At 45.0% G+C, this 26221-nt stretch overlaps 1 protein-coding gene and 1 long non-coding RNA gene across 3 annotated transcripts in view; one reads left to right on the top strand and one right to left on the bottom strand.

Annotated features, from left to right (window-relative positions):
* Positions 1–13129, bottom strand: part of LOC137346721 (carboxypeptidase D-like) — a 211550-nt gene extending 198421 nt beyond the window's left edge. Inside the window, exon 1 of the mRNA XM_068010473.1 lies at positions 12933–13129. The gene's annotated coding sequence lies outside the window, so the exon portion shown is untranslated. The remainder of the gene's footprint in view (positions 1–12932) is intronic.
* On the top strand, positions 9731–15043 carry LOC137346722 (uncharacterized). 2 transcript variants are annotated; one of them, XR_010968762.1, is made up of 3 exons: positions 9731–9852; positions 14622–14763; positions 14918–15043. It is a non-coding gene; the product is annotated as an uncharacterized lncRNA (long non-coding RNA). The 2 variants fall into 2 exon arrangements; XR_010968763.1 differs by lacking the exon at positions 9731–9852 and adding an exon at positions 13278–13322.
* The last annotated feature ends 11178 nt before the right edge of the window (positions 15044–26221 follow it).

Below are 26221 nucleotides of genomic sequence, written 5' to 3' on the forward strand. Positions count from 1 at the left end.
TAAGCTCCATCTGCCATAGCGTTGCTCACTCACTTAGTCTGTTTATACCTCTCTGCAACTTCCTGCTTCCATTCACACAACTTAGCATCATCTGCAAACTTGAAAATACAACTCTATTCCCTCATTAAAATCATGGATATATATGGTGAAAAGCTGAGGTCCCAGTACAGATCCCTGTGGAACACCACTTGTCACATCCTGCCAATCAGAGAATGATCCCTTTATCCCTACTCTGTCTCCTGCCTCCCAATTGATTACTGACCTATGTCACAAGGTTGCCTCCAATTCTGTGCACTCTTTATTTTGCAGAAAAATCTTTTGTGTCGGAGCTTATCAAAATCCTTCTGGATGTCCAACAACATGGAGACAACATAGACACTCCCTTATCCACTATGTTAGTGGCTTCAAAAAATGAGACTAGATTAGTCCGACATGATCTACACTTCACAGATCTCTTTGGTCAGCTGATGTTCGTTCAAGTGCTCTGTCACTTTGTGTCTGATGATAGGTTCTGGTAAATTCCCCACAAATGATGCTAAACTGATGGGTCTGTAGTTACCTCGTTTCTCCTACTCTCCTTTTTTAAATAATGGAGCGATATATGCAATGTTTCAATGCAAGGGCACAATTCCTGAATCTAGAGAGTTTTGGAAAATGGTGTCTTATGCATCTGCAATTTGATCACATATTTTAAATACCCTGGGATGGAAAACAATCAGGTTCTGCAGATGTTTCGATCTTAAACCCCATCATCTTCTCCATTACTACTTTTTTTTTTAAAACTTAGGTTAAATCCACAAGGTTCTTTCCTTTGACTTATTTTTAGCTTCCTTTGTACAGCTGCTATTTTGACCTGTTCCTCCACTGTGAAAACAAATGCAAACTACTCTAATAAATCTGCTGTTTCCTTATTATCCTCCTTCAATGGATCCACATTTCCCATTCCCTTAATACATTTATTAAACCTTTTACTGTTAACTTTGATATCCCTTGAAATTGTTTTCTCATCATCCTTTTAGCAACTCTTATTACTTTCAATGTAACCTGCTGTTACATTATTATAGCTTTCCCACTCTGTCAGATTTCTACTTTTCCTTACATTAATATAAATCTTTTCTTTTAGCTTATTATCTAAGCTTACTTGTTGATCAGACTTGCTGAACTACACAAGGGGATTCTTTACATTTTGGGGTTATGTATTACTTTTTATATTGTACCAGATACTTCTTTGAATACTTCCCACTGTTTGCCTGTAGATTTACATATTAACAGTTCAGCTCAGTTTACTGTGATCAATTAATTTCTCATCCCTTCGAAATTTGCCATTCTTAAATTTAAAACCCTGGTTTGTGATCCTCCCTTCTCCCTCTTACACCTATTGTCCTGGATTTTGTAATCAGCACCAAAGTGACAGTTAGCTGACCTTGTAGAAAACTACCCACAAAGATCTAGCGACCTCTGTGATGTGGATTTCCCCTTTCTTGGCGCCAGTTTGAATATGGCGCCAGGTCAAGCGGATCTCCAGGCGACAGTGATGCCATCAATCATGTTGAAGTATTCTCACAGACAGTAAACCAGGAAGTAAAATGCATTGATTATCCATCACTTGTAATTACATTTTAAAGAGAAAAATAAATTATTGGGACATACACATGGGATTAAGGTAGAAGCTGAAATATCATAAACAAACTTCTTTAAAAAATCTATTTTAATAATCTGTGGGGTTTTTTTTTTAATCATTAGGGAGAAATTCCACAACTACAAAATAACATTTTCAGGGCTAGAGAGGTTATTCATAAGTAATTATGAAATTAGAACAGTGCTAAAATATCACTTACACCTCATTCAATAAGTTATAACTCTTTCAAGAGCTTTTACAGCAAGACTAACAACACAAAGGGCACATTTTTGTTAGGTCAGTAATTTTCTAAATACAGTTTGTTGTGGACTTCAACATCATACCCTATGGAGAAGTGTAGAATCACTGACAACACTTTCTGGATTTCTGCCCATGTGAGGACTCTGGAAGTTGCTGCCAGTTTCAGAAGTGTAATGACGGCAAATGCTGACAGTTACACCACCATTACTACTGCAAAATCTGGGCCAGTATCAAACTTAATCATATTATGGCTACTATTTCCACATCTCACCATCAGATGTGAACTAATTCTGGTCCATTACTCATCACTAAACTTAATGTGGCTTCTTCCCTAAACATTTCTAAAATAAAATTGTTCTAGAAAGCTGTCCTCAATACATTCCAGAAATGCAATTCCTTCATTACTTGAATTGCACTGCTTCTCCCCAATCTATGTGAGAATTAAAATCTTCCATTATAATCACTTTGATTTTGCTATCTGCTTCCTTGATCTCCCCCCAGTACATCACAACAATCAGGAAACTCTCAGTATAACCTGCATTGTTAGTGGGACTTTGATACTACAGAACAATGCACCATGGAAATGTAGCTCGAATGCTAAATAAGTTATATGAAATACAACAGGAACATCTGCAGCACCTGCAGTTGCCGTTTCTTGCTTTTTGTTTACTCAGCTTCTGAGTGTCGTTTGTAATATTCTGCTCTGCACAAGTGTGCCCTGATATTTTTAAAAACAAAGAATCTAAGAATTGAGAAATGTGTTTCAGGTACAGATATTTTTGAGAACGTTCATGGTTGAAACTAGAACATGCAGCAGGGGAAACTACACTTGATGAAAATATTCAGCTCATTACCGGAGCAGCACTCTATTGCTTATGGGCTGTGACTTGTGGTCTTTGTGGTTGAGCCATAAGTTAACATTTTCCATAGTCTTAATGCATATCTCTACTGCATGATGCTTGCCACAACAGGCTTTCAGTAAGTTCTCCAAGGTGCAATAGAATTTAGTCAAGTACCAATCGGGATGGGAGTGAAAGCAGAATAAAAAAAGCCAAGCGCAGAATTTCCTGGTAAGATGAAACTGAAACAAATTCACACCCCTGCTGGCTCATTTTCTTGATTAACTTTCAGCTGCATCTGTCTGGAGACTCAAGTGTGCATATTTAAGTCTCAGAAAATAAATTGGACTGGACGGTCACCCCCACCCCCCACACAGACACAGGCACACACACAGACACAGACACAGACACTCACACACAGACACAGACACACATATACTATCTTGACACTCCCTTTGAGAAGGATCTCTCTTACTGCTTTCTCACATTTTGATCACTGGTAATTGGGACGCAGGAATAGGAGCAGGACAGTCAGCCTCTTAAGCCTGTTCTGCCAGCTGCTGGGTGATAATGGAGTAAGCTATGTGGCGTCAACTAGAAATCATCCATGATGGAAAGATGCAAATTGGATGGAAAGATCCCATTCCCCTCCCCACCCCCCGGAACACTGACAAACTTACCTCCTGACCAGTGTGGCACCGCGTTTCCCCAGACGAGGATCTGAAGGCGCAAGAGTGCTGGCCACCACGCCAAAGATTGCGGTGGGCCTCAAGATTGGAGATAAGTGTATAAAAATTCATTAATTTTATTCATGCATATTTAAATTGTGGTCCCGTCACCCAGCGGCATGGGGGCCACCACAGAGCGTCACTGCCACCGGGGGACTGGGCAGGACCCTCCCGCCGTCCAGGTCTGTGGCAGGCCTCATCCAGAATCATCTTCAAGCACCACCCCCATCCCTTCATGGATTACGACGTTGAGGGCTTGGTAAAATCCAGCCCTATTAGTGGTGATAGGCTGAAGTCGATTTTCATTTCATTTAACTAACTCAATCATAATCATGTGCTACAAGCCATGTGGCAAATTTCAGGATTTTTGACTATGCCACAACAAAGGAACTTTTTGCATAATACATGTTAAAATTGCCACTATTGTGTTAAACTTAGCTCTCAGTGGGTTACATTTACAGGACAGAAGGGCTGCAAGATGTAGATTAGGGTTTCGACAGGATACAAAAGGGCAGCGCAGTGGTTAGCACCGCAGCCTCACAGCTCCAGCAATCTGGGTTCAATTCTGGGTACTGCCTGTGCGGAGTTTGCAAGTTCTCCCTGTGACCATGTGGGTTTCCTCCGGGTGCTCCGGTTTCCTCCCACAGCCAAAGACTTGCAGGTTGATAGGTAAATTGGTCATTATAAATTGCCCATAGTATAGGTAGGGGAATATAGGGCATGTGGGGATGTGGTAAGAATGTAGGATTAGTATAAATGGGTGGTTGATGGTCGGCACAGACTCGGCGGGCCGAAGGGCCTGTTTCAGTGCTGTATCTCTGAACAAAAGCAAAATACTGCAGATGCTGGAAACCTGAACCAAAACCAGAAAATGCTGGAAATATTCAGCAGGTCAAGCAGCATCTATGAAGAGAAAAACAGAGTTAACATTTCAGGTCTGTGTGACCAGCATTTTCTGTTTTATTTTTAGACAGGGTGTCTGAACCCTGTGTGCTTCAGACAATGGAAATCAGTTTGGTTATTTCAGTGATCGTTCACACCTATTCAGGCGAGATGCCTCAGTTCAGGGTAGTTATTAGGGTAATTTGGTAAGGTTCCACATTTTGGGGGTGAGGATAAAGCAAGAAAACCCCATGTTTAGGGCCAGCTAGATATAGCAAACACTGTGGGAAGGCAGGTCATGCCTGAACTGGGAAGTAAGATACAGTAGGTTGAGTTTACTTGCTGGAAGCTGACCAAAAAAGAAATAAAGCAAAAAGTGAATACTGTCAGCTATTCAGGAGAGCTTAGCATGTTTTATTGTTTTGTGCTGTTATGGGAAGCACTTATGAGATTAAACAGTCTGGAATTGCTACTTTTTTTTTCAGTGACTGGTATTCATGGGCAGATAGCAGCATAGTGGTAATGTCGCTGGACTAGTAATCTAGAGGCCTAGGCCAATATGCTGGGGACGTGTGTTCGAATCCCACCATGGCAGATGGCGAAAATTTGAATTCAGTGAACAAATCTGGAATTAAAAGGTGACCATGAAACTATTGTTGATTGTTATAAAAACCCATCTGGTAAGAAAATCTGCCATCCTTACCTGGTCTGGCCTACATGTGACTCCAGACCCACAGCAACTACCCTCTGAAAGAGCCTAACAAGCCACTCAAAATAACAGGAAAGGAATATAATTGCCCCTTCCTCACGATCTGTCTCCAATGGTCAGATTGGACACACAAGGGCAATTAAGGATAGGCAACAAATGCTGGCCTTGCCAGCGATACTCGTATCCCATGAAAGAATTAAAAAAAATTCTGAATGCAGCTACTTGATTTGTCATGGACTTTGACAGAGGGTTCATGAGTTCTGCCTATTGAAATCATAAAAGTGCATGTGGGCGTTAGCAGAATCCAGTTCATCTGTCAAAAGGGACACGTTGTTACAGTGCCTGGGTCATACTATCATATAAGTACATATTGGGCAGTGCAAGTCAACTCCGGGACATGAGATCTGCTTTCATTGACACTACTGAACCTCAGAAGGTATCTACAACACCCTAAACATCAGATCCTAACGTTAGTCTCGTAAAGAATCTATTATTCAAGTAATGATTTGACATTGAGGTAATTTTCTGAGTTCACGCTGTTGGCAGGAGTCCTGCCCCATCAGAAGTACATAATCAGGAAACTGTGGGCACATTGGCTGCTACTTTTGAACAAATCGAGATAGCAAGCCCTTGACTTTGTGCAGCCTGTAGGCAAGGCTACCTGTCAACAGTGCAAACTCGGAAAGTCAGCCACATGGCTTGTAAAGAATAACAGGAAATGAATCTAATTGCCCCTTCCTCACTATCTGTCTCCAATGGTCAGATTGGACACACAACATCTAGAATTGTTTTGGTTGTTTTTCTGCTAAAAGGTCAAGCTTTCAAGGAAAGACATCCAGACGGTGGGTGGTTGGAAAGTTGTGAATAATCCATGTATTTGCTCGTGTGTCCTAACCAGCATAAAAAGTATTTCTGCACTTGCATAATTCCAAGTAACATGTAGGAAGGGCAGTAAACAGCTATAGGAGACTCCTCACCAATGTGAACAATTGCAATCTCTGAATATGGGTCCAATATGTTTCAGTCAAAAAATTGGAATGTTGATGTTTCTGCTGGTGGAAAGGAACAATGGATTGTTTCCGGAAAACAAAGGTAGGACAAAAGTTCCAGCTTGAGCTGGCCTGCTCAGGAAGGATGAGTTAATGTTAATGAGATTCACAATTAATATTCCTGTTGCTTGGATGGGCTCAGCCTCTTGCTCCTGGTACCCAAATAAAAGCAACGTGTTAGTAAGACAGTGGTCTGGTCAGCAGTCTAATATCAACAGTACATTATTTTGATAATAGAAGATTAAAGGGTGAGCTAATGTCCTTTAGGGAAGGAAATCTGCTGTCCTTTCCTAGCCTGGCCTACATGTGACTCCAGACCCACAGAAATGTGGTTAACTCTTACATGCCCTCTGAAATGGCCTAGCAAGCCACTCAGTTGTAACTAACTGCTACGTAGTCAATAAAAAAGAATGAAACCAAACGGACCACCCGGCATCGACCTAGGCACCGGAAACGACAACGGCAAACCCAGCCCTGTTGACTCTACAAAAGTCCTCCTTACTAACATCTGGGGGCTTGTGCCAAAGTAGGGAGAGCTGTCCCACAGACCAGTCAAGCAACAGCCTGACATAGTCATACTCACGGAATCATACCTTACAGACAATGTCCCAGACACTGCCATCACCATCCCTGGGTATGTCCTGTCCCACCGGCAGGACAGACCAAGCAGAGGTGGTGGCACAGTGGTATACAGTCAGGAGGGAGTTGCCCTGGGAGTCCTCAACATCGACTCCGAACCCTATGAAGTGTCATGGCATCAGGTCAAACATGGGCAAGGCAACCTCCTGCTGATTATCACCTATTGCCCTCCCTCAGCTGATGAGTCAGTATTCCTCCATGTTGAACAGCACTTCAAGGAAGCACTGAGGGTGGCAGGGTGCAGAATGTACTCTGGGTGGGGAACTTCAATGTCCATCACCAGGAGTGGCTCGGTAGCACCACTACTGACCGAGTTGGCCGAGTCCTAAAGGATATAGCTGCTAGACTGGGGATGTGGCAGGTGGTGAGGGAACCAACAAGAGGGAAAAACATACTTGACCTCATCCTCACCAATCTGCCTGCCACAGATGCATTTGTCCATGACAGTATTGGTAGGAGTGACCACCGCACAGTCTTTGTGGAGACTAAGACCTGCCTTCACATTGAGGATACCCTCCATCGTGTTGTGTGGCACTATCACCGTGCTAAATGGGATAGATTTCGAACAGATCTAGCAATGCAAAACTGGGCATCCATGAGGCGCTGTGGGCCATCAGCAGCTGCAAAATTGTACTCAACCACAATCTGTAACCTCATGGCCCGGCATATCCCCCACTCTACCATTGCCATCAAGCCAGGAGACCAACCCTGGTTCGATGAAGAGTGCAGGAGGGCATGCCAGGAGCAGCACCAGGCATTACTCAAAATGAGCTGTCAACCTGGTGAAACTGCGTGCCAAACTGTGCAAGCAGCATGCGATAGACAGAGCTAAGCAATCTGATAACCAATGGATCAGATCTAAGCTCTGCAGTCCTGCCACATCCAGTCGTGAATGGTGGTGGACAATTAAACAACGAACTGGAGGAGGTGGCTCCACAAATATCCCCATCCTCAATGATGGGGGAGCCCAGCACATCGGTGCAAAAGATTAGGCTGAAGCATTTGCAACAATCTTCAGCCAGAAGTGCCGAGTTGATGATCCATCTCGGCCACCTCCTGAAGTCCCCAGCATCACAGATGCCAGACTTCAACCAATTCAATTCACTCCCCGTGATATCGAGAAACGACTGAAGGTACTGGATACAGCAAAGGCTACGTACCCTGACAATATTCCAGCACTGAAGACCTGTACTGCAGAACTTGCACGTCCCTAGCCAAGCTGATCCACTACAGCTACAACACTGGCATCTACCCTGAAATGGCGAAAATTGCCCAGTACGTCCTGTACACAAAAAGCAGGACAAGTCCAACCCGGCCAATTACCGCCCCATCAGCCGACTCTCAATCATTAGTAAAGCGATGGAAGGTGTCATCAACAGTGCCATCAAGCAGCACTTGCTTAGCAATAACCTGCTCAGTGATGCTCAGTTTGGGTTCTGCCAGAGCCACTCAGCTCCTGACCTCATTACAGCCTCGGTTCAAACATGGACAAGACAGCTGAACTCAAGAGGTGAGGTGAGAGTGACTACCCTTGACTTCAAGGCAGCATTTGACCGAGTATGGCATCAAGGAGCCCTAGCAAAACTGAAGTCAATGGGAATCCGGGGGAAAACTCTTTGCTGGTTGGAGCCATACCTAGTGCAAAGGAAGATTGTTGTGGTTGTTGGAGGTCATTCATGTGAGCTCCAGGACCTCACTGCAGGAGTTCCTCAGGGTAGTGTCCTAGGCCCAACCATCTTCAGCTGCTTCATCGATGACCTTCCTTCAATCATAAGGTCAGAAGTGGGGATGTTCGTTGATGATTGCACAATGTTCAGCACCATTCATGACTCCTCAGATACTGAAGCAGTCTGTGCAGAAATGCAGCAAGACCTGGACAATATCCAGGCTTGGGCTGATAAGTGGCAAGTAACATTCGCGCCACACAAGTGCCAGAATCTAACCTTCTCCCCTTGATATTCAATGGCATTACCATTGCTGAATCCCCCACTATCAACATCCTGGGGGCTACCCTTGATGAGAAACTGAACTGGAGTAGCCATATAAATACCATGGCTACAAGAGCAAGTCAGAGGCTAGGAATCCTGCAGCAAGAAACTCACCTCCTGACTTGTCCGACATCCAGCACTGCATGAGCCGGTATGTCCTATGTTCGCTAGACACTGACTCCAACTCTCTCCCTGGCAATTGTCTGAGTTCGAACTGTACTGTTTGCAATCTTGGTGTCATATTTGACCTTGAGATCAGCTTCCGAACATATATCCCCACCATCACTAAAACTGCCTATTTTCACCTCCAAAACATCAAACAACTCCACCCCTGCCTCAGCTCATCTGCTGCTGAAACCCTCATCTATGTCGTTGTTACTTCCAGACTTGACTATTCCAACGTACTCCTGGCCGGCCTCCCATGTTCTTCTCTCCGTAAGCTTGAGGTCATCCAAAACTCTGCTGCCCATGTCTTAATTCGCACCAAATCCTGTTCACCCATCACCCCTGTGCTCGCTGACCTACATTGGCTCTAGGTTAAGCAAAGCCTCGACCTTAAAATTCTAATCTTTGTTTTCAAATCCCTCCATGGCCTCAGTCCTCCCTATCTCTGTAATCTCCTCCAGCCCCACAGCCCTCTGGGATATCTGCTCTCCTCCAATTCTGGCCTCTTGAGTATTCCTGATTTTAATCACCCCATGATTGGTGGCCATGCCATGAAATGCCAAGGCCCTCAGCTCTAGAATTCTCTTCCTAAACCTCTCTACCTCTCTTTCCTCCTTTAAGACACTCCTTAAAATCTATCTCCTTGACCAAGCTTTTCATCATGTGACCTAATATCGCCTTATGTGGCTCGGTGTCAAAGCTTGTTGCTGCTGCGAAGCGCCTTGGGTCGGTTTATTACATTAAAGGAGCTATATAAATACAAGTTGTTGTTATTACAATTCAGGGGAGTGGCTGGTTCACAACATTTCAGCAAGACCAGCCCTCCCTGCTGCCAATACAAGTTGGACCATTCTGCAGCCTTGAAATATCCAGAATTGCAATTTCGGGGTTTATAATGTAACATTTTGTCCAGCTAATGTGGCAGATTTATCTGAAAGAAGACAGTGTGCAACTATTAACAGCACAGATCAGAGGTACAGTACTGCACAAGGTGCTTGTATAGGCACTGTTTCATCGTTGAGTATCCTTTGCAATATTCAAATACCATCCTCATGTTTTTATCAATATAATCGCAACACCATTTCTTCAGTTTTGAAGCTGAATTCATGTTGCAGAAATATTCTTAAAGGTAAAAATATTAATTGAGATAGTTCCTGGAATAACCTGTTTAAAGTAACTACTATTGTGTACAGTTTTTGTTGCATTATCCTCCATTTGATAATGATATGAACTGGGCCTGACACCTTCAGCTAAAAGGAATCAGTCAGGCTATTCTCTGTATAGAGTTCTGGGAGTTCTCTGGGACACAAGCCCATTCTGGCCTCTTGCGTATCTCCAATTTTTATTGCTCCACCATTGGCGGCTGTGCGTTCAGCTGCTTGGACTTTAAACTCTGGAATTCTCTCTCTAACCCTCTCTGTCTCTCTCTTCTCCTTTAAGATGCTCCTTATAACCTACCTGTTTGACCAAGCTTTGGTCATCTGTCCTAATATCTCCCGATGTGGCTCAGTGTCAAATTCTTGTTTGACAACTCTCCTTATTAAGAACCTGAGGACGTTTTACTACATTAAAGATGCTATATAAATGCAAGTTGTTGTTGAAGTTACCCCTGGCGTATACAGTAACCGATATTACATATTCCAAACTTGTTTTGAAGGGACATGAATTTGATGACTGGTTTTATTTCATGAATGATACTGAGCATTGGAGAACCTACATGCATGGAGAGATGAGATAGAGATTTGCATCTGCCAGTCTCCTATTAAACCCTCCAAGCCAAGAAACAACAAGCAGCAATTCGTGTATTTTAACAATAGAACACAGGAGTTAGTTTTCCTATTCTTAATGAAAACTAAAGCAACTGAAATGTTTCCTTTCCCCAACATTTTCTACTATTAAATAGTTACCGAGCATGTGTTAATAAAGTTGGGCCTTCATGGACATTTTACATGATGTTATTTTTAGGTTCCTAATAATTCAGCAACAAATCATAAAGGAACAACCAACTCTATCTATTAAACAATTTCACTTTCAGCGGCTTATTACTGCCTTAGAGACGCGAATATTTATGACTGAGTGACCCATCAGTCTGTATCTACTTGTAAGATTTCTATAGCAGTTACTGATATTAAGGTAAGGTCTTCCAATTCTCACACTTAAATTAATCAATCATTACATCTTCATCAGTACAGGGTGCATTTAGATGCTAAAACAAATTCCTGGAACTTACCATACGTATCAGATAAGGTAGTGTGCAGTATTACTTAGAAATAACCTATTGCTGCATAATAAATGAGACGTCAACCTCATTGAATGTGAAGTTTGACCCCATTCAGGAATCCAAATCAGTGTTATATATAAGAAATGCTTTAATTTCTGTTGACAGCCAGAGCAGAGCTTTGCCACACTGGATCATAAAGGGTTAAAGATTTTTTCTCTAAAATAGATTACCTTTTGAAAGAAATTAGACAGCAATGCACTTATACCCTGCTGCTAATTGCTTCTGAAGTCACGTTCACATTTCCAACGTTTGGAATTTATTGCATCACTGGCAATATTTATATTTCCTTTCCTTCCCGCATCACGCACCCAGTGCCTCAGCCTGACTTTGTGGGCGGCCGACATGCTCCCAGGCTTCCCCAGTGTGGCCCTGAAACAGGACATTCGCACTGGAAGCCTGGACTGGATCTTTCTCCGATACAAAAGCAAACTCCTGCAGATGCAGAGAATCTGAAATAAAAACAGTAACTGCTGGAAATACACAGCAGGTACGGCAGCATCTGTGGAGAGAGAAACAGAGTCAATGGGCAGGATTTTCCCATGGGCTTCGGGACCCTGACGTCGGACCCAAATGGTGGGCCTGAGCCCGCACTTGCTGGGTTCAGACTGGAGGAACTATTTGCCTGGAGCCAGCCTCCTAATTTGCTGCCTCTGCACTCACTTGGGCGGGCTCCGATGCTGCCTGCCCAATCAGAGGGCCAGAGGCTTTTGGGCCTCGGCAGCCCCGCTAAGAGAGGTGGGCACTACTGAGGCAAGTAGGAGACCTCGAGGGTGCCTTAAAACAGAGGTGCCCTCAGAGGCATAAACTTAAACTGCAACTTCAGAGGTGCTAAACAGGTAGTCCTCTTGGAGCAGAAGGGAAGCCCCTCCGGCAGCAGTGTTTGAACCCCAGGTGTGGCCTTTGCCACCAGCGGCCTTCATTGAGGTGGCAGCCTCCCTCTGCAGTGGGGACTGCTTTGCCAATGGTCAAAATGCCAGCAGTCGCTCTAAATTGCCCCTAATTGGGGCCTTCATTATTTAAATTGTCTGCCCACCTCCGCTCAGCAGGCAGCTGATCCACATCCCGGCCTGTCTCTGGGAAACTTCCCTGGTGATGGGAATGCGTCAGGGAGCCATCCCAACGCAGCTTCCTGTTATTTTCCCCACCTCCAAGCCCTCCAACCCCTGGGCTGGGAAGGTTTCAGACCGATGACCTTTTGTCAGAACTCTTCTGATGAAAGTTCATCGACTGGTAACGTTAACTCTGTTTCTCTCACCACAGATGCTGCCAGACCTGCAGAGTATTTCCAGCATTTTCCCTGCATCTTTCTCTCTCACTCCTTTCCTTCCCTTTGTGTGAAGATGCCTGGTGTTTCATAACACCTCCCATAATAGAATGGTTGGGTGGGCTTGGAGAGCGTAATGGGGGGAAATGACAGACTTCTTACACTACAACAGTAACTACACTTCAAAAAGTACTTCATTGGCTGAAGTTGCAAAAGGCACTACATAAATGCAAGTCTTCTTCAAACCACTATCCCATCTCTCTATGCCAATGTTTGTTGGTATTCCAATATGTTCAGCATTATTCCCAAAATCCAACTCATGTCCCTTAAAAACAAAATGTTAAATCCTTACCCACACACTAACAAGCTGTCACTGTTCCTGGATATTGCAATTCCAATATTGTGCACAGACAGAATATGTAGTCAATATCAGAGATAATGCACTCCAAACAATATTATCCTTTAAAAGGCCACACAAGCAATTTATCATCCATAAACTGAAATCTTACCTTTCAGTAGCTTGCTGTCTCAGGAATCTGTTCCATCACAGATAGCATGTCTTGATTACATCCCATATTTAAATCAGTTAAAAGATCTTAATTCCTTCATTTCTCTCTATCAGTAATCCAGGTTGTTACTTGTTGCACAGTTGAAAAACTGAGCAGTTTTGAGGTTTAAGGATGTTCTAGATAATAGCATTTAGCGTAAACAGTCAAAACCATCTTTTGACGTAAATATTTCCATGGGTGCAAGATAATGAGTTGACGTGGAAATACACCCACGCACTGCTCGATGATTCGCCATTTCAAACTTTATTTTTATTGAAAAAGAAACTATAGGGTTAGTTCTAACCAGAGGAGATGTTTGCCTGGTCCTTGTTGTGCATTACATTTCTTAATGTGAGTTCTGTTATAATGTCAATAGCATCTATTAACCATTTAGGTGCTGCCTCAGCTTTAGGACCTTGTTTGTCAATTCTACAATTAGCCAAGAATTTTTTCCCTAAACTAAGCTAATTAATGATGAATCATAGAGTTTGGAATCTTATTAACCTGTGGTGCAATTAAGGCTGGGTCTTTGCTATTCCGTACTGCAGAATGGTAGGCCTCAGGTTTGTAGCTCAGTTCCCTCAGGCTAAACCACTGATCTTAGAATCATAGATTGGTTACAGCACCAATGGAGGCCTTTCAGCCCATCATGTCTGTGCTGGCTCTCTTAGCTACTTTTGAATAAGTAAGAATCAGTCATTTTTCCAAAGAGGAGTAGAGAGGTTCTCCCTGGTGTCCTGGCCATTATTTACGCCTCAAACAACATCACAAAATACAAGTGATTATCTGGTCATCGATTGTTGTTTATGGGACCTTGCTATGTGTACATTGACTACTGTGCTACAACATTACAACAGTGACTATGGGTGGGATTTTATTGAAATAGGCCCACTTGCAGTGAGGTGGAGGGAGCTGGTAGCGGGTCGGGATCCTGTTTGTCAGAGAAAGAGGCTTTACTGTGGCTCTTTAACTCAGCCATGGCATTAGCATTCTGCTTCCGGGTTTCCCATCCAATCACAATGTGCGGGCATGATGTCAACGGAAGGACTTCTACTTAAAGGGACCCCATCAGGGGTCAGAATGGCTGCAGTGAACATTGCTACTCGAGGCTGGAGGAAGGAGAATGGAAGGACGAGATGGGAAGGCTGCCCCCCCACCCCAAACCCTGGTTCTCTGACTCTTCTCTGGAGGTGATGCTGGAGGTGGTGAGGGCCAGACAGGACTCACTGTTTCTTTTGGACAGGAGGAGGAGGCCAGTCACGCAGACTAAAAAGGCGTGGATGGAAGTTTTGTAGGCAGTTAGCAGCAGGAGTGTGGTCCCGAGGGCATGGATCCAGTGTCACAAAAGGTTTAATGAACTCATTAGATCAGGAAGGGTGAATGGCCTCACACTTTCAGGTGTCAACCACCACTGTCTGACTTCCCCACATCCTCCGGCACAGCACTCTTCAGAACAACACACTGTGCAGCTCCATTTATTCCTCGCTCTCCAGGCTCCCTCCTCAAATCTCCATCTGAACAATCAGCACTGACACTCCCCCCTCATTTTAGTGCCATCGCGCACCTATACCCTCCACAAATGTTGTCCTTCATTCATCTGCACACATTGCACTTCTTGCTCTCCTAACTCTCTGCTTTCTGTCATTGCAGGAGGAGTGTGCACAACTCCAGGGAGAGGCACAGAACCATGGAAGAGCCCTGCAGCCATAGCCACCCTGACCGCAGTGGAGAGATCGACAGGGTGGCAGTCATTGGGCATTGGCGATAGTGATGGGGGTCTCTCACAGACCTGGTGACAGAACTAGATATTATCCTGCCACTTGGCACCTCACAGTCACTCATTTTGAATTGCCATCACCACAAACTGAAATGCCAAGAGATGCACAAGGTAGAATTTGAACCTTTTCCACTTGTCATTTCTAATCAATATCTTTCATCTCCCACAGATCCTTCAAGAGTGGCAGAGGGGCAGCAGCAGGAGGGGGGCATGGACTCCTCAGAGACGTGCGAGCATTCTGAAGATGCATCATCAAATGACTCCTACACACCTTCCATCAGCGCAGATACACACACCTTGGTGGGTACTGCAGTAGAGGTAACTAGGTTGTTATGTGGTGAGGCTCAAATCACATGTGAGCAGGAGCAAGTGCTCGAGGCAGGGACAGTACTGCATAGTCCCCGTTGGAGAGTGCAGGACAATCCGAGCTCTGCTCAGCTGTCAGTCAACGCTGAGCCTCAGGGATCATCCACAAATAAGGAATTTCTCGCGCACCAATGGGAAATGTGTGTGCTTCTGTCAGCATTTCCAGAGGCAGTGTGCAGCGTTGGAGAGAGATTGGTGGAGATCTTCTCAAACATAAAGTGCCATGATGTCTCAGGCATTTGCACTGATCTCCATCTCCATGGAAGCAGTGACCATGTGCACGCTGGCCTAGGCTAATGGCCTGCATGTACTGTCCATCACTATATACAGAATGGAGAAAAGCCTTGCCTTGGTGGCTTGGGGTGCTCCAGATTTTGGCTAGCAGGGAAGTGCAGGTGGGCCATGAGAGGAAAGATGGAGAAAGGATATATGGAAGGGGACTATGCTGAAGGCACTTCTTAATCCTTGCTCCTTCCCCCTCCAACAGGTCCCCACATGCTACCTTCTGCCTCGATGACCAAGTGTGCCCCTTCAGTGAGGCCTGTAAGGGCTCCAAAGCCCAGAAGATGTTCGCACGGGTACCTCATCTATCAGAGCAGGAGAACGAGCAGTCTGTCTCTAGTTCTGCTGAAACCACAGGGGTTGCACTACATAAGAATAATAGGAAATGGATGAAGACTTATTAGTTGCACAAGGGGATTCACTTGAGTATGTATATTTATTTAAATGAATCAAGCATTTTATTTGAACTCTTTACTCTCCTGCCGTTCACTTTGTTGCACCCCGAATTCCAAATGGACAGTAGCCTTCGGGTGAATGGTATGACCAAGTTAGAAGACGAGGAAAGTGTGTGAATGTAACAGTTGTATTTTTGACTGTGGAATGATGTGTATTGGGTGGGGGAGGGGAAGGGGCAGTTGTGGGGATGGTTCCACAAGTTTTATGATTGCACTGCCGCTGTTCAGTTCTGGTCACCCACACATTAGGGAAGATGTGAGGGTCCCTGAGAGGGTGAAGAGGGTTATATATTATATATATTATCAGAATGGTTCCAGGGATGGGGGATTTTAGTTACAAGGTTAGATTGGAAAAGCTGGGGTTGTTCTCCCTGGAGCAAAGGAGATTGTGGGGAGATTTGATAGAGGTGTACAAAATTATGACAGGCTTGATAAATTAGGCAAAGAAAAACTGTTCCCATTAACTGATGGTACAAGGACTAGGGGACGCAGATTGAAGGTTTTGGGCAAGAGATGCAGGGGGAAATGAGGAAGAATTTTATATACAACGAGTTGTGATGACCTGGAACTCGCTGTCCACGAGGGTGGTGCAAGTGGAGACAATCAATGATTTCCAAAGGAAATTGGATGGGCATTTGAAGGAAATAAACTTGCAGGACGACAGGGATCGAGTGGGGGTAATAGGACAGATTGGATTGCTCTGGAGAGCTGACATGGACTTGAAGGGCCGAATGGCCTCCTTCTGAGCTATAAATGACTATATCACTCTATATAGCATCACACTCGTAGATTAGCTGAAGCCTTCCTCTATGAGGTTGCTGCTGGCTTCTCTGGAAGCCAGTTGAGCAGCTGTAGGCACTCTGGCTACATATGATTTCTCCTTCTCTTCTTCCTCCCTCTCCTCCTTGGAACCACCACCAACCCGCACCCCCCCCCCCCCCTCACCCCTCCCACCCCAAAACAAGTCATTCCCACAGTCAAAAATCCAATTGTTACACTCACACATTTCCTCATCTTCTAAAATGGTCATACCATTCACTCAAAGGCTATGGTCCATTTGGAATTCGGGGTGCAACAAAATAGATGGCAGGAGAGTGAAGAGTTCAAGTAAAAGCTCTAAACCTTCCTCTACTTGTGGTTGCACTCCTCTCTGCAACACAATATTGTGAACAACATAGCAGACCACAACCATTCTGCAGTCCTATGCTGGTGCGTACTGAAGGGTGCCACCAGATCTGACGAGGCACCTGAATCCCATCTTCATCAACCTGATGGCTTGCTCTATGATCGCCATTGTGGTCATGTGGCTCCTGTTGTACCTCTCTTCCACATCAGCGGTAGGGATCCTCACAGGGGTCATCAGTCACGTCCTTAGAAGGTAGCCTTTGTCTCCAAGGAGCCATGCTGTGTATATGTTGAAAAACCTGTGGAAATGTGATTGTCACAGAATGGAGAAATCATGGCAGCTTCCTGGTTATTTTACACAGACATGTAAGATAACCTCCTGGTGGTCAGATACAATCTGAACATTGAGTGAGTGGAGTCACTTTAAATTGATGGACACTCTGGCTGATCTGAGGATGTCTTGATTGACTATACACATGTGGCGATGACTCCATGCAACTGTAGAAATCCAACCACTGCAGCAAATGCGAGAGTCCTCTGTGTCTGACTCATCAGTGTCAAAGTGGACCTAAGTGGCAGCCTTGGCAAATATGGCATTGGTCATTTGGAAGATACAATTGTGGGCAGCAAACGGTGAAATCTTGGATTTGATAGGATATTCGGCATAGAAATAGGCCAACTAGTCCATGCTGGTGTTTATGCTCCACTCAAACCTCCTCCCTCATCTAATATCCTCTATTGTAACCCTCTATTCTCTCCTCCCTCATATGCTTGTCTAGCTTTCCTTTAAATACATCTATACTATTTGCTTCAACCACTCCCTGTGTAGCGAGTTCCGCACTCTCACCACTCTTTGAGTAAGGAGGTTTCTTCTGAATTCGCCATTGGATTTCTAGGTGACTATTTTATATTGATGGCTTCTGGTTATGCTCTTCCCCACAAGTAGAAACACACTCTCTGTATCTACTCTATCAACACCTTTCATAATTTTAAAGACCTCTATTAAGTCACCCCTCAGCCTTCATTTTTCAAGAGAGAGACCCAGCCTGTTTATCCTCTCCTCATATAGATACCCATGTATCTCTGGTGTCATCCTTGTAATCTTCTCTGCATCGTAACCAGTGTCTCTATATAATTGCATGCAGTGCTCTGTGGTCTCACCAAGTTTTGATAGAGGTTTAGCATAGCTTCCTTACTTTTCAATTCTATCCCTTTAGAAATAAAGCCTAGTGCTTGGTTTGCTTTTTTGTGGCCTTGCTAATCTGTGGCACCACTTTTAGTGATTGATGTATTTGTACTTCGAGATCCCTTTGTTCTTCTACCCCACCTAGACCTGTGCCTTCTGAGTAGAGATGTTACCAGTAGATCCCTGGAAGGAACCAGAGGTGAAGAAATTCAGAGCTGTGGTGACCTTGATGACCACTGGCAATGTATAACCACCTGGTCCTCTTGGAAGGCGATCTTGTTCCAGGAGGCTGCACATGTCAGCAACAACCTGCTGCGAAAGCCTGAGCTTCCTGAGGCACTCTTGCTCCATCATGTCGAGGAAGTTGATCCTCTGCCTGTAAACCCTGTGCTGAAGGTATCACCTCCTTTGAGCTGGAGCTCTGTGTCCATCTCCTCTGTCCTGTGGAGTGGCATGTGGCTGCGGTGAAGGCAGCTGCTGTTGGTGTTGTGGTTCATGGTGCTGCTTGTGCTGTTGCTGTGGCTCCTGGTGCTGCTGGTGTTCTGGATGCTCCTGTTGTTCCTCACCAGAGGTTCATGCTAGAGCTGCATAAGTTGCTCCCATGCTGCAGGGAAATTCAGATCAAGGCAAGTAAAGTCCAAGTTGGTGAAATGACTTCAAAAAGTTGGAAATCACCTGTGAAGCAGTGAAAGCACACTGAGATGAAGTACTGTGAGAACACACCTTTCACATAGGCTGGCCAGCAGCTGTGCAGTTTCACTATTTAACAGCTTTCCAGCCTGTCAGTTTTATGGCTCAATGGTTCCCCCCGCTGTACTCTTGCCTTGTTGACCCTGGCAAATTCCACAAAGCTCGTGAAACCCTTGCGCTGGTTGTCAAAGCCAGAATTCAGGGTTAGAAACTGAATTAATTGAATATTTAAATATTTAGATGACTGACGGAACAGCTTCAGGGGGGGTTTCCCATTAACCTCCAAACCCAGAAGTGAGCAGGGTCATGTTAGGTTGCTGATCCACTGGCATTTTCTGGGGTTTTAATTCCAAACCTACAGAACGATTCCCCTCCCACCCCATTCCCCTCCAAATCCTCCCCTGCCGACCTTGGCTGTTAAAATTCTGCTCTACATTTCAAAACTACTTGTACAATTTGAGGTTGTGAAAGGCAATATATAAACTTAAGTCTTTTTTTTTTCTTTTTAAAAAATGTATAGAATTATTATTATGGAATAGTAGGGTTGGGAGATGTAGATTAAGATTATCAGGGGTGTCTGAGCCAGTGCAATTCAGGCAAGTTACGTTAGTTTGGATATGAAGGCAATTTGACCCAAGTAGCTATGATGAGCAGAATATATTGTGGCTGTGTCGAGCTGTTTTTGACTACAGGGTATCTGATACATTCAAAATTAACCAATATTTCCTGTAGATTGAAATAAGATGCACCTTTTTTGGATTCAGTTGAGCACCATTTTGACACTTCAGTGCCCTTCTAACCACAGCACTTGTTAAAAAGCAATTATGTACTTTAAATTTGAATACTCAAAGGAAACCACAGTCCAATGGAAAATGTGATGCACAAACACTTCTATTTTTGCCTGTTCCTTTGCTTTTTTAAAAAAATGTAATGAATTTAGACAAAATGTAATAAAGTCAAAGAGGCAATAAGTTTGGGCTGCCCTCCTATTGCTGGAGAGACTACAAGCCAATATATGCAAATAAAAGATTAACTTAAACAGAGGGATGTGGTTTGGGGGTTAACCCTTCTTAAAAGTAACATTAGGGGCATTATTCTTAGAGCTTTATTGCAAAGGGAGTCGGAGTACGAGTAAGCAAGTCCAGGGCATTGGTGAGACCACACCTGGAGTATTGTGTACAGTTTTGGTCTCCTTATCTAGAGGCATTGCAGTGAAGGTTCACTAGATTGATTCCTGGGATGAGAGGTTTGTCTAGAGATTAGAAGAATGAGACGTGATCGCATCGAAGCATATAAGATTGTGAGGGGGCTTGACAGGGTAGATGCTGAGAGATTGTTCCTCCTGGCTGGAGAGTCTAGAACGAGGGAGCACAATCTCAGGATAAGAGGCCGATCATTTAAGACTGAGATGAGGAGGAATTTCTCCACTCAGAGGGTTGTGACTCTTGGGACTTCTCTACCCCAGAGTTGAGGTCAAATATCAGACATGATCTTAATGGCTGGAAAAGCAGGCTGGAGGGGCTGTGTTGCCTACATCTGCTCTAATTTATGTTGTTATTTCATATTACTCCTGAAATGCGCTTGGAGCTGGCAGAGCTGGGGGCGGGGGGGGCGAAGGGGGATGGGGAAACACAGCCAGCACATCAGGTGGGCAGAAGAGTTCTGAGAAGCCCATGTGGAACAGTGGGAGGCGGCAGAAGCAGGTGGAAGAGCTGGGGGTCTCATGTTTAGGCAGCTGGAACGGTGGGGGTGGGGGAGTCTCTGGGTTTGGCCGGTAGAAGAGCTGGGGCTTTCTGGGTTGGACAGGTGGAAAAGATGAGGATCTCTGAGGTTGGCACATGGCAAGAATCAGAGGCTTTAATTGGCATCCTGGCCAATATTTATCCCTCAACCAGAATCATTATAACAGATTATCTGGTTATTACCTTATTGCTGTTTGTGGAATCTTGCTGTCTTGGTTCCCTACATTACAACAGTGACTACACTTCAAAAGTACTTCATTGGCTGTAAAGCCCCTTGGGACCACCTGAGGTTGTGAAAGGCACTGTATAAGTGAAAGACCTTCTTATCTCTTTCTTTATGGCAGGTACTTGGAGCAGACAGAGGGGAAAATTGCAAAGAAGGAACATATTCAGATGGAGGGAAACTTTGAGGTAGAAATTATCTTCCTTCAATCATTAGGTCAGAAGTGGGGATGTTCGCTGATGATTGCACAATGTTCAGCACCATTTTCCACTCCTCAGATACTGAAGCAGTCTGTGTAGAAATGCAGCAAGACCTGGACAATATCCAGGCTTGGGCTGATAAGTGGCAAGTAACATTCTGCCACACAAGTGCCAGGCAATGACAATCTCCAACAAGAGAGAATCTAACCATCTCCCCTTGACATTCAATGGCATTACCATCGCTGAATCCCCCACTATCAACATCCTAGGGGCTACCATTGACCAGAAACTGAACTGGAGTACCCATATAAATACTGTAGCTGCAAGAGCAGGTCAGAGGCTAGGAATCCTGTGGCGAGTAACTCACCTCCTGACTCCCCAAAGCCTGTCCACCATCTACAAGGCACAAGTCAGGAGTTTGATGGAATACTCTCCACTTGCCTGGATGTGTGCAGCTCCAACAACACTCAAGAAGCTTGACACCATCCAGGACAAAGCAGCCTGCTTGATTGGCGCCCCATCCATAAACATTCACTCCCTCCACCACCGACGCACAGTGGCAGCAGTGTGTACCATCTACAAGATGAATTGCAGCAACTCACCAAGGCTCCTTAGACAGCACCTTCCAAACCCATGACCTCCACCACCTAGAAGGACAAGAGCAGCAGATGCATGGGAACACCACCACCTGCAAGTTCCCCTCCAAGCCACACACCATCATGACTTGGAACTGTATCGCCGTTCCTTCACTGTCATTGGGTCAAAATCCTGGAACTCCCTTCCTAACAGCACTATGGGTGTACCTACCCCACATGGGCTGCAGCAGTTCAAGAAGGCAGCTCACCACCACCTTCTCAAGGGCAATTAGGGATGGGCAGTAAATACTGACCTAGCCAGTGATGCCCACATCCCAGGAATGAATTTAAAAAGAACGTGGAGCAGATGGACAGGGGAAACTCTGAGGCAGATGAATGGGGCCTAAGAAGGAAAATGGAATAATTGTCTAATATATCATATAAACGGTCCAATTGCCTGCAAACAGTCCTTGGTTATGCAGAGCACAGACACCTGCTGATTTTGTTACCCCCTTTCTAAGGTCTCCGTTACTTATTTTGTAGACAGATATTGTTCTCAAGTGTGAACTTTGCAGTCACCACACCTTAACCTCATCTCCTGTACCACAAGCCTTTCATTTCTCGGTTGTTTTCAGAGCAGGTCTATGTTATCTCATATCCCAATGAATTTCAAATATTAGAACATTTTTAAACAGACTGAAGATTTCAGACCAGTCTGAGTCCACCACCATTTTGCCTGTATAGTTGAAGGAACCAAGCTTGGCTCAAACTAGGAGAGTTGAGATTGGTACTGTAACAACTGAGTCATTCCAAGATGGTGCAGATACTTGCTACTTGTGCATTGATCCAAAGCACTTTGGTAACCCCAATTAAAGTAAATTTCTCACCAGTGAACATGAATGATCCTCACTAGATCTTCAGTCAATTCAGAAGATGAGAAATCTTAGTGTTGTACCCTTTGAACCAGGTGAAGATGATAACAGATTTTCTATACCATTAAAAATATTGCACAGAAGCAGAAACCAAAGCTGTATGCTATAGAGAATAATGAGTAATTTATACTACATACAACTGTTCTGGTTTAGCCATTCACTGCCAGATCTGGCTGGACCATGTAAAGAACTATCAGGTCCTGCTATCGTCTGCCAAAACTGCTCACTTTTCCAGGATCATCCTGAAATGCAAAACCCTGGCTTATCTTCTCTACTGTAAGTGGCTTTCTTAAACCCTCCTCCCCTGTCTCCTCCACCCTCACCTCCAACAAGTGCAAGAAGCTAATGGACTTATTTGTCACTAAGACCGAAATCATCTCTCCTCCTATTTCTCATCTACATGTTGCCCCTTGGTGACATCATCGAAAACACATGTACGCTGACAAACCCGAGCTCTACCTCATTACCACCTCTATCGACATCTCCACTGCCTCTAAATTCACAGAGTAAGGTCAAGAAGTTAAGGAACGGCACTTTGAATGCAGGACATGTTAGCTGAAGCTCTGCACCAATAGTTGTGAGGGCAAACTCAAAGTAGGCTGGAGTCGAGAATGCATGTCTGACAGTAGTTCTCAAGGAATTTTGAGAATTTGCCCATTGTCTTTGGTCCCTGCCATAAACTCTGTTTCCTAGCCACTGACTCCATCCCTCTCCTTGGCAACTGTCTGACATCCAGTACTGCATGAGCAGAAATTTCCTGGGAAGACCAAAGCCATGGGGCTGGGTTTTCCTTCTGGGGTCGTGAACCCGCGTCAGGAGAACTTCCGGGTCCCAACCCTGCACCGCGTCAGATGCGATGTTTCAGTGCCAGGCCAATTAATGGCCAGAGGGCATGCTCGCTGTCCAACTAAGGATGGAGGGTGGGCTGCCAAAGCTGGAGGGTCAATAGGAGGCCCTCCAGCAGGGACACATCGACAGCCCCACCATCTGAGGTGGGAGCTACTGATGCATGTAGGAGAGAGAGAGAGTGCCTCCGTCTTAAGGTGCTCTTGAACATTTTTAAAAAACATTAGAAAGAGGCCACAGCTGTCTGCAGCTGCAGCTGTGGCCGTCGTGATATGGCAGCTACGGGGGGAGGGATTTTAAAAACTCACTGGAGTGCTGGCTTCCAGGTCTGTTGCTGGAAGGTCATCTCCTCTCATTGATCAGGTTTTGGCACCACAGGGGACCCACCTACAAATGGAAAATTTCAACTGGCACAGGAGAGGGACCATAATAGGCCCCTTAGTCAGCAGGTAGCCATCCCACCCCACCCGGCCTTTTCTAAAATGGCTTGGGGGACAGAACTGTGCCAGAAAACTGGCACTCCAGATGTTAGCGGGAAATTCTGGGCCTGCCTGCCTCTGGTCCCACCCCCATTGGATTTCAAGAATTTGGCCAATTGACTGGAATTTTTCGTTGGACTGGTGCCCTGTTCACCGGCTGAAAAGTCGGTGGCAAGCCCGCCTCTGCCGAGCCTGGGGAGTCAGACCGGGATTTTACGCTCCCCAGGCCCTTAATTGGTCTTGGACGGGACTTCCACCTCCTTGAGGCAGGAAGTCCCACCTAAAGGAGCTGCCGACCAATCAGCAGACCAGCAGCTCTTAGTCTCAGCAGCACCACCAGAAGTGGTGGCCACTGCTGGGACTACACCCAGCCATCGGCAGGAAGAAGGTAATTTTTTCGGGCCTCGCTGGGAACAATTGTTCGGGCCCTGGCGAGGCAAGGGGGTTCGGTTAGAGGGGCGGGCGGGAGTGTTTTGCGTTGGGGGCAGTTGGCAGTTTGGGCCTCGGGGATGGCCCTCCATGGGCACATGGTGCCCGCTCAGGAGGGCCCCCCACCAGCCTGCAAGACATCTGCCTGGTTTCACTGGGCAGGCTTTTTGAGGCCACAGCCGTCTACCAGTCAAGGGTAAAACATCTGCGGCAGCGGGCAGAGGCCCTTAATGACAGTTAATTGGCCACCTAAGGGCCTCGATTGGCCTGGAGCGAGTGGACCATTTTTAGCTGCTGCCGTCCCACATAAATTTGCAATAGGAGTGGGGGGGGTCAGGAAGTGCCCCCCCCCACTCAATTTTATGCACCCGCCCTTCCATCAGCCCGCTCGTTTGAGGGGCGTCAAATTCCGGCTGTTGTCTTCGGTCCTCACAACAAACTCTGTTCTCTGGCCACTGACTCCATCCCTCTCCCTGGCAACTGTCTGAGGTTGAACTGGATTGTTTGCAACCTTCATGTCACATTTGACCCTGAGATGAGCTTCCAACCACATATCCCCACCATGACTAAGACCATCGATTTCCATCTCCTATCACTGCCCTACTATGCCCCGCTTCAGATTATGTCCTGCTGAAACCCTCATCCTTGCCATTGTTACCTCTAGATTTGACTATTCCAATGCTCTCCTGGCTGGCCTCAAATGTTCCACCCTCTGTAAACTTGAGATCATCTATAACTTTGCTGCCCATCTCTTAACTCGCACCAAATCCCATTCCCCTATCACTCCTATGCTCACTGACCTATATTGGTTCCCAGTTAAGCAACGCCTCGATTTTAAAATTCTCATTCTGGGTTTCAAATCCCTCCATGGCCTCTCCCCTTCCTATCTCTGTAATCTCCTCTAGCCCCACCCCCCTCTGAGATATCCTCGCTCCTCCAATTCTGGCTTCTTGAGCGTCCCTGATTTTAATTGCTCCGCCACTGGTGGCCATGCCTTCAGTTGCCCAGGCCCTAAGCTCTGGATTTCCCTCCCTAAACCTCTCTTTTTCTCTTTCCTGCTTTAATACAGTCCTTAAAACCTATCTCTTTGACCAAGCATTTGGATCAAGGGCGCTAATCTCTTCTTACGTAACCCGATGTCAAAGTTTGTTTTTTAACGCTCCTGTGAAGCACCTTGGTACGTTTTACTATGTTAACAGTGCTGTATAAATACAGGCTGTTTTTGTTATTCTGCCTGATCACCTCTATGGTCATTTGTGCTTCTGTTGCCAAACTCTTGAAGACATCAAGGCTATTTCTGAATCCATGAGCACATGATAGAAATTTCAGCGCTTGTTACACGCAATTCCCAACCATTCCAGGAATGCAAACTTGGAAAGTCACCCCTTGGTTTTGAGTATTGGATACATAAACACCGTTGATGGAACACATTGAACAGAAAGTGCTGAGCACTAGAGGATTCTTGACTGATAAGGATATTTTCTCCTTTTGAAGTTCAAACCATTTTGTCAAAGAAATTGGACAACCAATCCTGATTCCTTAGTAAACAATGAGATAAAAGCTTGTAAGAATGTTGTAATTCTGTGATTAACATCCCATTCATTTAAACATCTGACAACATTGAAAATTCCATTTTTGTCTGCTCACCACATCAAGGAGGATACAAATGACAGATATTGTCACTTTAAAATGCTTTATCTAGCTGTCCGCAGATGGAATATTTTCAGGGCTCAGTCACCACCCCTTGTGGTTGAAAAATGCTTTACAATTTTCTTCACCAGATCTGAATGTTTAATTGTATTGTTTCTGCCAAGCTTTTATTTGTCATCCCTGTCTGCCATTCTTGTGAATGGACTGATAAATGTTGAACAAGCTCTCTCCATGTAGGTTGCTAAGATAACTCTCCCTTACGTTCCATACATTCAAACTGGAGATCTCTTTAG

Source organism: Heterodontus francisci, chromosome 30, assembly GCF_036365525.1.
Source record: "Heterodontus francisci isolate sHetFra1 chromosome 30, sHetFra1.hap1, whole genome shotgun sequence".
Taxonomy (NCBI): domain Eukaryota; kingdom Metazoa; phylum Chordata; class Chondrichthyes; order Heterodontiformes; family Heterodontidae; genus Heterodontus; species Heterodontus francisci.